Raw genomic sequence first — 16,185 nt, forward strand, 5'->3', positions numbered from 1 at the left:
CAAGTCTACCATCCTTTTGAAACTAAGATGTTACAAATGTTAATAATCTTTGAAGTTTGGTGTAGTACTTCTTTAAGAGCGAACATCACCTACATTTCTGAAAAGCAGTGTATCAGATATTCTGTTTCTTGTTATTATTCTGCAAGGAAAGGATGAATAGGGATACGTCACCTACTGTGGCTTCTTCGCGGCGGGTCATGTATTTGCAGAAGGAAGGAAACAGGTTGATTTTGTAGCTTCCCATGCTCTGCAATGCGGGAGGGGAAAGGACAACAGAAAATTTGACACAGTGGCTGCAACTTTCCAACCATGGCACTTGCATAATAATGACTTCATTTTCCCAGGTTATTAGCACCCAAAATTTCTTCTGAGTGCTCTTGTAAGCAGTGTCACTGCCCCTGATGATGACTCCAATTCTGTGTGGGCATTTAAGTTATAAATCTTGAAGACTAGTTTTAGCACCAGCACTTCAATAGTCTTCATCGTTTGCCATTTCTATCCATGCTTCCTGCTAATATTTTCAAGTGGCTTACGACAGCTGTAGGAAGCAGGAATTGAATGAGAGAGACCACCTGCTTTCCAGCAGACAGTACTCATCTGCTTGAAGGAGAAGACCCATCTGGTTACATCTTCTGGTCTTATTCAGCCCCCGCAATGCCACTCCAGAAACAAGAGGCTTCACTGTCTTTTTAGAGATACTTGTAGCAGGCTTCTTGGAGCATTTCCCTAGGGAGCAAGTTCAGCCAGTTCTATGGTCTTTCTGTGCTTGGGAAAATGGTAGAGGATCCTCTCTATGGGAAGTGTGTATCCCGTACGGGGCCTCATGGCCAGTGGCCGTGGCAATGGCCGGTGTACCTGTTGAAAGCCGAGTCTACAGAGAAACAGCAGATTAGAAGACCTTAACTGGCAAAGTGGCATTTGTGGATAGGCACAGCTTTACAAGGGGTTGGAAGATGTGGGCTTTGCTGGACTACAATCTGATCTAAGCCTTGTCTGGCTCCGCAATGGGGAAGGAGCACAAAATGTGTACAGAGATCCCTCAGGGAAAGGATGGCCGTAAGGAGCTTGGAAAGTCTGTCTCATCTGTAATGATTGTGATCCCTTAAAAATCACCCATGACTCACTAATTGGGAAATATGGTTACAATGCACTTTATTTTAATCTCAGACTGATGTTAAGTGTGACTAATAAATAAATAATCAGAAATAAAGGGAACTGCATAGAGATAAAACCGATGTTACAGATCTCCACCCTCTAGCAGCTGTGCTTAACATTCTCTGAAGGCTGTTTATCCAAACAGGTTTCTTGTTCCATTACAGCTTCTAGTGAAACTGCTAAAAAAAATCTTGGTAGCCACCTTAACATTAAACTAGAATGTAGACATCTGACCATGAGCAAAAAGGACAACAACACAACATATATAAAGTACAAACTAAAGTATGAAATGTTGGTAACAATGTGTTGTAGAAATGCAATTCCATCTTGCAGGAGAAATATTGCTGAACTTCATTCTCCTTCTTTTTGTGACCTGCTGGCTGAAAATAGATTACAAATTAAAGCTTTAAGCACCTTATGTAGTTTGAATATTTTTCCAAGAAGCTTTACAAGCATACTTTCCATTGAGCAAGCATAGCAGTATTCTCTCTTCTCATTGCTAGGAACCAAGCCACAGGCTCTCAGGTAAAGATGATTTTACTTGCTAACTTCCTAACACATACAGTAGCAGGAGCAAGTTGTATGCCCTCCTCACGCTTTCTAATAAAGACTTCTTCAAACTTGCTGCGGTTGATAAATGATGCAAATGTAAACACCAATTTAACTTTGAACCTCCCATGTGCTTCAGTTGCTCAGGCACAACATACATTTTCCATATCCACTCGGAAGTTAAATTTCTCTGGGCCATCACAGCAATGAACACACACATTTCCTAGGCAGGGAAGACCACAGCAGGATAGAGACTTTGCTGTTGAGCCTCTGCCTGCCGCCGCCTGATTCAGTAATGCTCAATTAGTAGGGTCTGATGTTGGGAGCATCTGTTGGGTTGCTTGCTTGTTCACTTGCTTGCTTTCTGCTGCGCCGCCCTGGAGCAAATCAGTTATGGGGACAGCTATTTACAAGCTATCACGCAAAATCAAGTTTCGGGTGAAGAAAACCCAAACATCAGGTAGGGACTATTCACGTAAAATGAATGTGTTGAAGTCTTACAGTTCACCCTTGTGAAGGCAGGATAGGAGTAGTCTTGATTTCATGTCATTTTACAATTTGCTAAGTTAGTTTTCTATGACTCTAGTCAAGGCATTGTTGCAATAGAATAATAAATAATAAGGTATTACATTATGTCTCAGTAGTTAGCAATGCAACTTTTAAAGCATAATATTTGTATGCTTAATAAATACATACTTACTTTGCATTTCCTAATGATGCAGGACAATCATGCATATTCAATCTATACTGATGCATAGCTTTCATAAACAATTTCAGTGTTCAGGACAGTCTGAGCATTAGTAAAATAAACCTGTTAGCTTTTCTAGATGTCAGCGAATGCTTTTATCGGCTGTGCCCAGTTAAAGCCCCCAGATCTTTGAATTCAAAGGACAGTATTTCTTTCAGACAACATCAGGAAAGAGCACCTGGTTCTGATTGCTTTCCAAGCAGGAATAATACGGCAATCCACAATCTAATAACCAAAACAGTCTTTCCAGAAAAATAGCTACTTTTTGAACTCATAGTAATTTTGGAAGTGCTCTAGTAAAGGATTACTGGAAAAAAGATATTCTTTTTAATTTGATGCTACCTGGACTGTTGTGAAACATTGTATGCCATGAATGGAATAAAATAATGTATTTAAAGCTAAAACACATAGCAAAAAAGTTTAAGTATTACTGTGCTCGAAAAAAATCATCCTTTTTCTTGTCTTGCTCATTAAACTTATAATCAGTATGTTAAAATCTAGTTTATGATTGAAAGAGTTTCAGAGATGAAGCTTTTACATTTTTCACAATTATGCCTATAATAGCCAGGCAGAAATTATGGGCTTGTCTTACAAATGACATTACAGACTCACAAATTAAAATGAATATAAATGACAAACAAAATAGCATTGAGAGATAATGTTTCCTAACTTAATTAGTAATCCTGCTTCAGAACACTGTTTAGCTAACAGATTTTTTTCCTAATATTATTTGTGAAAATGCATCTTTAGAATTGGTGCATGCTTGGAATAGACGTTTGCGTGATCATAGAGAGTTGGGGAATCAGTGAAGCCTGCTTTCCTACAGTTTTGTGCCCCATTTCCCGCAACGTGCTCATCATGGAGGTGACCACGTGCAGTAGCTGGTTGTCCAGTCATTGCCAGACAGTGGTGTAACAGCTGAGTTTTGCCTGCCTTGCCCTGAGTGTGGGTATTAGTTTGGGTCTCCCTCCTTTAGCCAGGAGATAATTTTCATAAAACTCCTATGAACTTAATTAGCTTTTAGACCCTTTGTGGTTGAAATTGGTCAGCTCTCTCAGAATTACAGGCAGAGAATAGAAAGGTAGACATACAGTGCGATCTCATAAGCATTTTTTCTTAAGAAGATAACTCAACTTGCAAAGTAAAGAACTCAGAAATTAAGAAAAAAAAGAAATGTAAGTATTACTTTCATTTGACCTTCTTTTGTGTATGCATTACAATGTCATTTTTAATTAAGGGCTTCTATTCTGGTTTTCCCATGGGGCTGCCCTGCTCCCTCACCTGATGAACAACAGCTCCGAATTTTATTTAATCCTGTCGGGTATGAGTGAGGCTTTTCAACTGTGTCTTACGGGGTCCCTTCCCAAATACCAAATTATTCTCTTCTCAAGGGCTCCACAAACACTCCTTTCTTCTCCAGAACTCCTCTGTGAAGTGTGTGATCTGTCTGAAAAATAATCCTGGCTGCATAAGCATAAAACAGAACCCTGGAAAAATACTTCATTTGGGTTAAAAGCACAGTTCTCCCTGACTTTGGTAGTGGTTGGAAATGCTCCATGTTTCCTGCAAATCGGATGAAGTAGCTCAAACGTGGCACTCAGGAGAGACTGGCCAGCAACTGGGAAAAGTCTGGCATGACTTGCCAACATCATGCAAGGACACAGGGACAGCTATCATTTCTCCTGGGCACTGCAGAGCTGCCTTAACCATCCTTTTTTTCCCCCTGTAGTGTTCTGCCTTTTTTGCTTCATGTTTTCCAAATTCTGCATTAAATACAGTGATAGTTTCAGAGAGTTAGAGCCTTTTTCCAATGTTTTGATTTATACTGCAACAGGGTCTTCTTGCCCCATAATCAGCTGGAACTGCTGATGTCCCAAGAGGAGCGTGACTTGGGATATATTATTGTGATACAGTCCGTCTGGTTTAAGATCAGAAACATCCTAGAGTTCTGATCCAGAATGCAGATCCAGGATGGACTCACTCTGCTGGGTCATTGGCATTGGAAATGTTTTGACTGGTTGACTTTGTATTGGCAGACTTTGTGCCAAATGAAATCTATTTCATCTTGCCTTAATGCATGTATAGCATAAATTCTATATCAGGCACAGAAATGTGCCTGCATGTTTACATCTTTTCCACATTATAATTTTTACTTTTGGATGATCTGCCGGTGCAAGGGTCTTGAAGATCCATTCCCGAGCCAAGAGGAGCAGCATTTCAGGGAACACTCTGCTGCTCTGCCCCATAACACTGCTGAAGAGTGTGGATCAGAAATGGGAACCTTCAGGAATTTATTCTTGAGGAACTCTAATGGGAATCTAATCAAACATGAGGGAAACAGATTTTTGAGAGGCTGATAAGGGAACAAAGAAAAGACCATCCAGAATTCAGCTCTAAACCTAGCAAGTATAAAGGTTTGTAAGAAAAAAATATTTTTTAAGTGTAATTTAGTTACGGAAAATGAAAGTGTTTCCTCCTGTCCTGGTTTCAGCTGGGCTAGAGTTAATTTTCCTCCTAGCAGCTGGTACAGTGCTGTGTTTTGGATTTAGGATGAGAATAATGTTGATAACACACTGATGTTTAGCTGTTGCTAAGCAGTGCTTACAGTTAAGTCTTTTCAGCTTCCCAGGCCCTGCCAGCGAGGAGGCAGGAGCCTTCCCAGGAGCGGCACAAGAAGCTGGGAGGGGGCACAGCCAGCACAGCTGACCCAAACTGGCCAAAAGGATATTCCATACGATATGACATCACGCTCAGTATATAACTCAGGGGAAGCTGGGTGGGAGCTGGACTGTGGCTTGGGAGCTAGCTGGGTATCAGTGGTCTGCAGGTGGTGAGCAATTGTGCTGTGCATCACTTGTTTTGTATATTCTATTATTATTTTCTCTTCCTTTGCTGTCCTATTAAACTGTCTTAATCTCAACCCACAAGTTTTACTTGTTTTTTTTCCATTCTCCTCCCCATCCCACCAGGGGTCAGGGGGAGTGAGCGAGCGGCTGCGTGGTGCTTAGCTGCCAGCTGGGGTTAAACCACGACACCTCCAAAAGTCATTCTTGGAAATGGCTGAATTGTTTTAGCTGAAATGTTCTAAAACAAACAGCATGATGTTCCCCAGCACGGAAACTTGAAGTACAAGTGGTTGCTCTTTGGCAAAATTATAAACAATTTAAAACCTAAAAATAGAAAGTGACATTTAGTGCTAGACAAAGGTGGTATCCTGAACTCTGCCCAACTTACACAGAAAAACAGCAAAGGCAGCAAGGCTTCAGAGCAAATACAGGTTGTTTTTGCAAATAGTGTTACAGTGATTCTTTCTTTGAGATTAGAGGCTATATGAATCATCTGATTTCTTACTAGAAGTGGGGCCATCTTCCTCTGTTATCATGAATTTATGTTTCTAATAGCCATCTTAGTTGACTTTGCTAGCCAGCAAGTGAAATTTCTGAATTGTTCCTGAAGGCAGCTTCGTGATTTACTAGGTTAATTACAGCTTCAGATAAGCTTCTCATTCTGTTTTCACAGAATCATAGAACGGTTTGGGTTGGAAGGGACCTTAAAAATCATCTAGTTCCAACCCCCCTGCCATGGGCAGGGACACCCTCCACTAGACCAGGTTGCCCAAAGCCCCATCCAACCTGGCCTTGAACACTTCCAGGGAGGGGGAAATATCATATTTGTATTTCAATATCATGATTATATTCTTAAGAGAACCTAGAACTTAAGCCACCTAAAACCATGTAGCAGTGATTGTAGGTGGGTAGAGTTTTTAATCTGTAAATCACAAATGTTGTGTCTTTTCTGAGAACGGCCCCTTTTGTGCTTACATTACACTAGCTAATAACTAGTTTGTGGCAGTTTATGGACTTTTTGCAAAAACATCTCACCAAGGCAGCCCTGATCTAACTAGTGAACTGCATCACTGCAGCTGTGCCAGTATGACACTGGGAGATGTGCTGCACTGTCACCTTCACTCCAGTGAATTTACATCTCCAATAATATGCAACTATTATTATCTTTACATACAGGTGGGGAGATTCAGTTGAGAGGTGGTAGTCACATAGCAAATGAGGATGTGCCTCTCCTAGGTTCCGCCTGCTGCAACTTCATTTCTATTTCTTTTTTTTTTTTTTTCTTTTTGGTGTCTGTGTGCATTTTTCAGATTGCAAATACACCTGCCATGCTCACTGCCGAGATCTGGTGCACCTGGGCTGCCGGCGGAATGGAAAATTAATGGACTGCCTCACTCCACATGACACCTTAGATCCATCTTACAACAACGGTCAGGTAATAGGTCTCGTGTTCATGTAATTACTGCTTTCTCTTGTCAGCTCTGTCATGAAGTGTGGTCTGCCTGCCTCACCCAGCTGCTCGGGAAGAATGTCGCACTTAGGCATGGCCAGCAAAGCTGCATTTCCCACCCGGTGCTGTGATTTTACAGTACAGATGGGTCGAGCTGCAACTGGCTGCTGCCAGCTGGGTCGCTGCTGCTCCGATTAGTTTTCAGCTAAACTGGCTGAAAAGTAGTCCCACAAAAAGGTATTTTTCCTGTTGGTTTGGGTCACTGTGGGGTTAGAGCAGGCATGTATGGCAGGGGATGAGAACGTGAGGACAGAGCTCCTCTTCAGATAGACTCAGCCCTACCATGAAGAAGCTCATGAAATGAGCTTGATGACCCAGGTGCCCTGTGCTGCAGGGTGTAGTGCCACAGGGAGGCAAATAAAACTAAGAGCTCGGCTATTTGTGACCATTAAAGATCCTACTGGGTTTCGTGTTAATCCCTCCGTTCTCATCAAATCTCTCTTAGGGTAATTTCAAATTTCCTCACCTGGATTCCCCAGCAGCTTCAATGGGTCACTGTGTGCCTCCTCATTTCCTTCCTTAAACCACCACACAGCATCACTCCTTGCGTTTCACCCTCGACATCAGGGCCTTTCTCTTTGGTCAGGGAACACATCACAGCAGCATATTTCTGCAGACAGAGCTTGGGGGGTGGGGGCAGTGTCCTCTGAGAAGGAGGTCCATACAGTGATAATGAGCCCTGTAGATCTTTAGTGCTGTGCTAAAGGTTGTATTGTGCTAATTAGCTCATGCCTCTTTGCATTTTCAAATACATTTACCTTTTGACCTCCACAAAAGTCTACGCAAACTTAATCGGATGGTAAGCCCTTGAACATTTACACGTAACCAGGAGCAACTTCTGAGAGGGCACTAACATTTTCTCCGTGCCCTTGCTGAGTTTGCTGTGTGTGCTCCAGGTCAGCACTGAATTTTCTCTGCAAGTGCGACATTTATTTGGTCAGGGAGATGCTTGCTCCAGCCACTCAAACTGCAACTGAGGACGCAGCCTCTTGTGAGCTCCTCATGACTTGCTATGGGAAGGAGCAAAGGGGAATAACTCTGATGCTGAAGGGAAGAGTAGGGGAGGTGGGGAGGAGGAAGGACATGGCAACACAGGTTTTGGAAATGTGGGTGACTATCTGCAAGAAAATACCACAGGAGCGGAAAGAGAAGGCCATTAAAAGCCATTTATACTCAAAAAGGCATGTACAGCTTGGCCATGAGAGATCTAAGAGTGCTGGCTTGGGTAAAGCAGCTATGAATACTGAGCAAGGAAACTGTTTCTTGCTGTTTGAGCCTTACAGTACTCGGGAAGCCAGATTTTGTGTGCATTTGTTTGTGTGCAACAAGATTGCATCAAAGAAGTAGTGTTTGTTTCCTGCTGATCCCTTCCTCTTAGAAGTCACAATCTGGCTGGTTGCTGTGGGTGACAGTTGTTGCAAATCTCCATTTTCCTCACTAGCTGTCTGGGTCAGTGTGTGTCTGACAGCTGATACACGTAAGATGAGGATTCAAACGCTATTTTCAGCACCCATCAAACGTTGGTTTTGAAGCAACAATCATTTACTTGCATAAAACCTGGAAAGCCATTTCCGTAGTGCACGGCTGTCCCCCGCGCAGAGCGCAGACACAGCTATCGCTGGAGACTGCAAGGTTTGAGTTCGCTCCTTTGCTGCTTGCCTGCTCATACCCCTGTGTCTTTCTAGGACGTACCTGCTTTTCTTCTAGGTAAAAAAGGAATTAGAATTTTTTAAAAATAATTTTAAGATCTCTGAATGGAAACATTGTTACAAGAGCTGGCATTTACAGGTTACTATTAATTGAAATACAATTCCCAGCTCAGCTGCCTTTTCAAAATTGCTTTTCCCCTCCCTGCTAACATTTTCTGGACTTAGTCTCAGCCTTAAGGTGATTTTTCCTTTCTGTTTCAAGTTAGAACCTCCATCTCACATATACAACTGAGTAGGTGTTTAGTATAAGATGGTGAAGGAGCCAGAGGATGGGAAAAAGGCTGAATCTATTTCCTTTACAAAATTATTTTTGCATTCTTATTCTGTGGATGGCGTCTGGTCTGCAGGGGTTTGGTTAGATGCGGGAGTGGGCTTTTGAAGCAAATCTTCCAATTGTCCTCACTTCCCTTGTTTTGGTTGATACCAGCGAGCAGTCTCAGAACACTTATTTCCCTTTCAGATGAAAATTAAGCTGTTTCCTGAAACCTCTGAGAAGAGGCACTCCAGGAGCCCACCTAACCACTCCCACCACCCACGGGCATTCAGCCCACAGGATCAAAGCAGAGATTGTCTTGAGTAAAACCTGTGAAGTGTTTATATTGAGGACTTTGGGTTCTCAGCACCACTTGCTTTACTGTGTTGCACCACAGTATTTAAGGCAGGCGTCAGATGCTTGGCACAGAACAGTCCCCAATGAGAAGCAAACGGATAAGTGTTCCAGTGATGCCTGCTTTTGCTTTATCTACATCGGGACTTTGAAAATCACATGGTGTGCAAACCCAGTTAATTTTGCATGAGCTACGCTAGTAAAATGCATAGCTGCAAAGACCACGCGTGTATTTGGGGATGTCACACCTGAATAGGGGAATCTAATTAGCGTATAACAATTTAAAAAAAAAAAAAAAAATATAACTTGGCAATACTTGAGTCAGGCCCCACAAACTCAGGCTTCGCCTGTCTCATGCTCCAGTACAAAAGAAAACAATTAATAAAATAGTTGGAATGCAGAAGCAGGATAAGAGAAGCCGTAAATTAGGGAATAGTCCTTGGGTATGAACTAGAAAAGACACAAAGTTTGAGGCAACCTGATAAAGGGAGGCCCAACATGCCAACAAGCCTGGGACCATCTGGGCGGGATGGATAACAAGGTTGCTGAGCTTGCAAAACGGGGATAATGAAGAAGAGGTCACCCAACTCTGTACACTGAAGAAGAGGAGAAAGAGGAAGATTTGAGGAGGACGACCCCTGACGACCACCTGAGAAAGAAACTGCGCAGGCGTATCAGGACATTAGCATATATTCAGGAGTTCCTGGAATAATAATGAATATGTATTAAATGTATCAGAAACCTAATGAATATGTAAACTCTTTTGTAATATAAATCACGAACAATTTGTTTCTCGTCGAGACGCACGTTCGTGGAAATATCCCGGTGCGACTCCCAGCGCTGCAATAAAGGATACCTGCTTAATAGTCACATTGGCTATTGAGTGAATTTTCTTTGATTCAGATTGGCGACCCAGGTGGGACCCTCTCTGCCCGGCTGCAGGACCCATTGAGATTGGGACTCTCTTGGGTACCCCCGGGGATTTCTCCGGAGAGACTCCTCTCCTCAATCGGATCACTGCGGGGGCAGACAAGGACCATCTATTGAAAGGTATTCTTTAAAATATTTTGTTTTTATTTTTATTTGTTTAAGTAACTGTCTGGAGGTATTGGTTGTTTAGGAGTTTAACAGTTACTACTCTGTTTTTGGAACCGGTTGTTTGGTGGCTCCCCGTAGGTCGTTACGTTATAACGCAGGGTTGAGCGTATGCGGGACTGCTAGCGTCTTATTCGCATACATTGGGACAGTAACTGACTGGAGGTATTGGTTGTCTAGGAGTTTAACAGTTACTGTTACACACACACACGCACTTGTAACTGTCTGGAGGTATTGGTTGTTTAGGAGTTTAACAGTTACTGTCACACACACATGCACTTGTAACTGTCTGGAGGTATTGGTTGTTTAGGAGTTTAACAGTTACTGTTACACACACACACGCACTTGTAACTGTCTGGAGGTATTGGTTGTTTAGGAGTTTAACAGTTACTGTCACACACACACGCACTTGAAAACTAACTGTCTGGAGGTATTGGTTGTTTAGGAGCTTAACAGTTACAGTTTCAAGAATTTTCTTTTTTTTTTTTTCTTTTTCTTTCTTTTCTTTCTCAAGTATAACTTGAGGTGTTTGAATTTGTGTGAGTGTGTGAGACGTACAATCACGTACGAAGCGAGTGTGGAGTCCGGATCCGCGGTTCTGTTATCCCGCGAGGGAAACAGCCGGAGAAGGACGAAGCGAATGATTAATGATACCCTTGTGGGTAATTATTTAGATTAATAGTAGCATTGACATGTAAGTTTGGATGTCCTTTATTGCTGTGTTAAAAGATTAACTAAAAATCCGAATGATGCAGCCCCTGAAGTAGAATTGTTGATAAATGTGGGAATCAGAATATTGCTTTTGACACCCCAAAAATATTGTGAATCAATAATCATTTTTGAATGTTTATGGTATAAACAGAAATTGTGAATTCAATCTGGGACAGACATAGAGTGTGCTAAGTGTAAAGTGTGAACCCCTTGAGAAAAAGGAGTGTGCTACCGAAATAGTAAAGATTGTTTGTGGTTGGCGAGATAGTAAAATGGGAAGTAATCAGAGCGGAGAAGTTTTAAAAAACAGCCCAAGAATAAGAATTTGGAATATAATACAATGTTACAATTGATGTTGTTTTGTAGAAGGAAGTTAGAAAAGAACAACAAGAAAATGAAAGAGCGGAGACAGGCAGGGAGAGACAGGGAAAGAGAGGGTAACCTGAGAGCTGCACTGCAGGGAGCGTCAGCAAACTAACTTCAGGGGAGGACGGCAATACCAAGGGGGAGAGGCGAGACCCCTCCAGCACAAAATACCAGTAATACCTTAGGAGATCATCAGTGTGCATATTGTAAAGAACTGGGACATTGAAAATGGGATTATCAGAAATTTAAGGACCGTTTTAGGGGTCCTGTTCCTACCAGTGCAGAGGTTCTGGAGGAGGCACGATAAGCAGCTCCCTTTCAACCTCAGTTCCCCTGAACTAGGTCCTGAAGGGGACCGGGGGAGACCTCCCCAGCAGAACCCCTGGCTACAGTAGAGCTGGGAAAAAGGAAAATAGATTTTCTTGCAAATACCGGGGCAACTTATTCTGTTAAATACTTATCAAAGAAAATTGAGCGATGATACAGTAAACATTGTGAGTGCCACAGGGAAAGCGAAACAGTGTGCCTTTTCCATCCTTTAAATTTTAAGCTCGGAAAACAATGGATAACTCACCAATTTTTATATATGCCTGAATGTCCTATACCACTCTTGGGACGGCACCTATTGAGTAAATTGGAAATGCATATCACCTTTAAAGATGGAAAAGTTCAATTATTAATCCCTGAATCTAAAGCCATTGAGGCAAGAGTTTTTATGTTGCAGGAGCAACCTAAGACTAACAAAGGAATTCCCGAGGAGGTGAAGAATACAGTGACATTTTTGACACGGGCTAATGAGGTCCCGGGTAGATCCAGAAGAGCGAAACCCATAAGAATTATCCTTAAACCTGGAACAAATCTGGTAAGACAAAATAATACCCATTAAAAATAGAGGCCAAAAAGGAATTTAAAAGGTTAATATTCAACTTTATAGAATACGGGTTGCTCATATAATGTAAATCAGAGTATAATACCCCAATTTTACCGGTGAAGAAACCGGATGGGAAGAATTATCAGCTAGTACAGGACCAAATTTGGTTTACCGTACTGGACCTGAAGGATGCATTTTTCTGTCTGCCCTTGGCAGCAGAGAGTCAGAAGCTGTTTGCTTTTGAATGGGAAAATCCTGAAACAGGCAGGAAAACACAATTAACTTGGACGGTGTTACCTCTAGGACTTAAGAATAGCCCTACTATTTTTGGGAACCAGTTGGTCCGAGAACTTGAAACATGGACTCCTCCATCTCAGACAGGGACTTTATTATAATATGTGGATGATTTACTAGTGGCTACAACTACTAAGGAGGACTGCGCCCAATGGACAGTGAGCTTGTTAAATTTTCTAGGATTGAGTGGATACAAAGTTTCCCAGCAAAAGGCTCAAGTGATTCAGCAACAAGTCACTTATCTCGGATTTGAGATCTCGGGAGGACAAAGAGAACTCGGTAAAGGTCGAAAAGAAGCTATTTGCCGCACACCATTGCCGGGAACAGCGAAAGAACTTAGGACCTTTTTAGGTATGACAGGATGGTGCAGATTATGGATATATAATTATGGACTCTTAGTAAAACCGTTGTATCAATTACTAAAAGATAATCAGTTAAAGTTGACCTGGACGGGAGAAGCAAAAAGAGCCTTTGAACAACTGAAAACAGAACTGATGAGAGCACCGGCTTTAGGTCTTCCTGACGTGTCTAAACCCTTCTGGCTATTTTCTCATGAGAGGCGAGGAATAGCCTTAGGGGTGCTGGCTCAGCAGCTAGGCCCTTATAAAAGAGCAGTAGCTTACTTTTCTAAGCAATTGGATGAAGTAAGCAGAGGGTGGCCTGGATGTCTACGAGCAGTAGCTGCAGTTATCCTGAATGTACAGGAAGCACGCAAATTCACAATGGGCCAGAAAATTACAGTAATGGTGTCTCATACAGTTTCAGCCGTGTTAGAACAAAAAGGAGGACACTGGCTTTCCCCCTCTAGATTTCTGAAATACCAAGCAATACTAGTGGAACAAGATGATATAACTATAGTCACCACTAACATTGTGAACCCAGCTTCTTTCCTTAGCGGGGAAATCTTGGAGCCGGTGGTCCATGACTGTTTAAAAACGATGGAAGCGGTATATTCCAGTTGCCCCGATCTAAAAGAGGAGCCGCTCCACGATGCCGAGGACTCCTGGTATACAGACGGAAGCAGCTTTGTGAAACACGGAGAACGCCAAGCGGGATATGCTGTGACCACTACCCAAAAGGTAATAGGAGCAAAATCATTACCTGCAGGGACATCAGCACAAAAGGCTGAGATCATTGCCCTAACCCGAGCGTTAGAGCTGGCAAGAGGGAAGAAGATTAATATCTGGACAGACTCAAAGTATGCCTTTGGAGTTGTACATGCCCATGGTGCTATCTGGAAGGAAAGAGGACTTCTCACTGCTCAAGGAAAATATATTAAACATGCAAAAGAAATTCTAAAGTTACTAGAAGCCGTAAATCTTCCAGAAAAAGTAGCTATTATGCATTGTAAAGGGCACCAAAAAGGTAACACCGACCAAGAGATTGGCAATAAATTGGCAGACTCAGGGGCTAGAAAGGCAGCAGAAAAGGGTAAAGTGATGGCAGCCTTAATTCCAGATGGTAAACTTCAAATTCCAAATTCTGATTTGGAGCCAGATAAGTATTCCAAAGAAGATAAAAAATTAATCAATGATTTAGAAGGTAACAAAGGAAAAGATGGATGGTTTTATGTTCCAGATGGACGAATAATAGTACCCTCTAATTTGTTATGGAAATTAGTTTTAGATGAACATAAGAAAACACATTGGGGTACAGATGCTTTATATAAACAATTAAACCAGAAGCTAGTAAGTTGAAATTTGTACACTAGTGTGAAACAAGTAACCCAAAGGTGCGAAATTTGTTTAAAGAATAACCCGAATACCTCAAACAAGATTCAGATGGGTGTAATAGGAAAAGGTAATAGTCACAGACAGTTAAATATAATCGAACAGACTGTTCTAGCAACACGAGTTAGAGGATTAGATCAACCCATACATCCTTTTAAACCCGGAGACTGGGTTTATGTTAAGAATTTCACAGGTAAACCATTGGAAGAGAAGTGGAATGGACCATTTCAAGTGCCTGAGCCATGTCAGTCAGGTAGAAGGATGGAATCAAAATCTACACTTCTCTCTAGTCCAAAACATCACTCAGATGCCTAAATATTCCAGCCATGGAATATCCTTAATAGGAGTTCCGCTTCCATCTAATGTCTCCTGGACAAATCCGGTTTATTGGGCAAACACCACCCTTAGAAAAGATTCCCAGTCCAAATGGAACCAGGAATGGAAGGTAGACGTGATGATAGCGAATTATACCTCAAGTAATAGTTGTTTAGTAAGTTCAGGAAAGGGCACCTTTGTAGGAGAATATTCAAATATAACAAGTCCATTTTTAAATATGACATTGATTGATCCTGTTTTTCAAAGGTTGAACTATACTGGATTCCCGGTCCCATTAGGAACGGGATGGTATTGGCTATGTGGTACATTGGCTATGAAGATATTGCCCCTAGGATGGAAAGGAGCTTGTACTCTTGGAGCTTTAGTTCCTAACATTACTATCGTTGACAAACTATACCCACAGGATGAAAGAATAACAACTTCCCTCAAAAGGATAAAGAAAACTCATAACGCTATAGCAGATAGGTTTACTAAGTTCCATAGTTTTGTAAGGTGGTTTCTCCCATGGCTAGGGGTAAGTGAACTAGAAAAAACTATAGTGAACATTTCAGCAGTAATAGAAAACATTGAGAACAAAACCATTGATGCAATACAGGCCTTGCAAATTGAAATAACTAGTCTGTCAAAAGAAGTGATTCAGAACCGAATGGCCCTTGATTTATTATTAGCTTCACAAGGTGGTGTTTGTGCAACCATAAATATAAGCTGTTGTATGTACATAGACCAAAGCGGTAGAATCTCCACAGATTTAGACGAAATCCGTAGACAAAGCGAAATATTGCATAAAATAACTAAAGACGATACCTCATGGGGTTTTGAAGAAATTTGGCACAAGTTAACTTCCTGGCTACCTAATTCGACCTGGCTCCGGCAGCTATTTGGTTTTGTCCTGCTTATAGGACTGATGATAATCCTGACTTGTATATTAATACAATGTGCATTTTGGTGTAGTAGGCGAACTTCAGGAGAATATGAGAACTGGAAACAAAATAAGATAAGACACGCAGTAGAGTCAGGGAAATACTTTAAGAGAACATCGCAAAAAGAGAATGTATTGTAGGCCTTCTTGCGAAAGAATTCGCAACTTTAATGAAAAGGGGGGAATGAATAGGGGAATCTAATTAGCGTATAACAATTTAAAAAAAAAAAAAAAAATATAACTTGGCAATACTTGAGTCAGGCCCCACAAACTCAGGCTTCGCCTGTCTCATGCTCCAGTACAAAAGAAAACAATTAATAAAATAGTTGGAATGCAGAAGCAGGATAAGAGAAGCCGTAAATTAGGGAATAGTCCTTGGGTATGAACTAGAAAAGACACAAAGTTTGAGGCAACCTGATAAAGGGAGGCCCAACATGCCAACAAGCCTGGGACCATCTGGGCGGGATGGATAACAAGGTTGCTGAGCTTGCAAAACGGGGATAATGAAGAAGAGGTCACCCAACTCTGTACACTGAAGAAGAGGAGAAAGAGGAAGATTTGAGGAGGACGACCCCTGACGACCACCTGAGAAAGAAACTGCGCAGGCGTATCAGGACATTAGCATATATTCAGGAGTTCCTGGAATAATAATGAATATGTATTAAATGTATCAGAAACCTAATGAATATGTAAACTCTTTTGTAATATAAATCACGAACAATTTGTTTCTCGTCGAGAC

General features: G+C 41.7%; 1 pseudogene; it reads left to right on the plus strand.

The window, feature by feature from the left end:
• The window catches only part of LOC142600023 (uncharacterized), a 43,548-nt pseudogene extending 28,649 nt beyond the window's left edge, over window positions 1–14,899 (plus strand).
• Window positions 14,900–16,185: the final 1,286 nt, after the last annotated feature.

This window comes from Balearica regulorum, chromosome 1, assembly GCF_011004875.1.
Source record: "Balearica regulorum gibbericeps isolate bBalReg1 chromosome 1, bBalReg1.pri, whole genome shotgun sequence".
NCBI lineage: Eukaryota > Metazoa > Chordata > Aves > Gruiformes > Gruidae > Balearica > Balearica regulorum.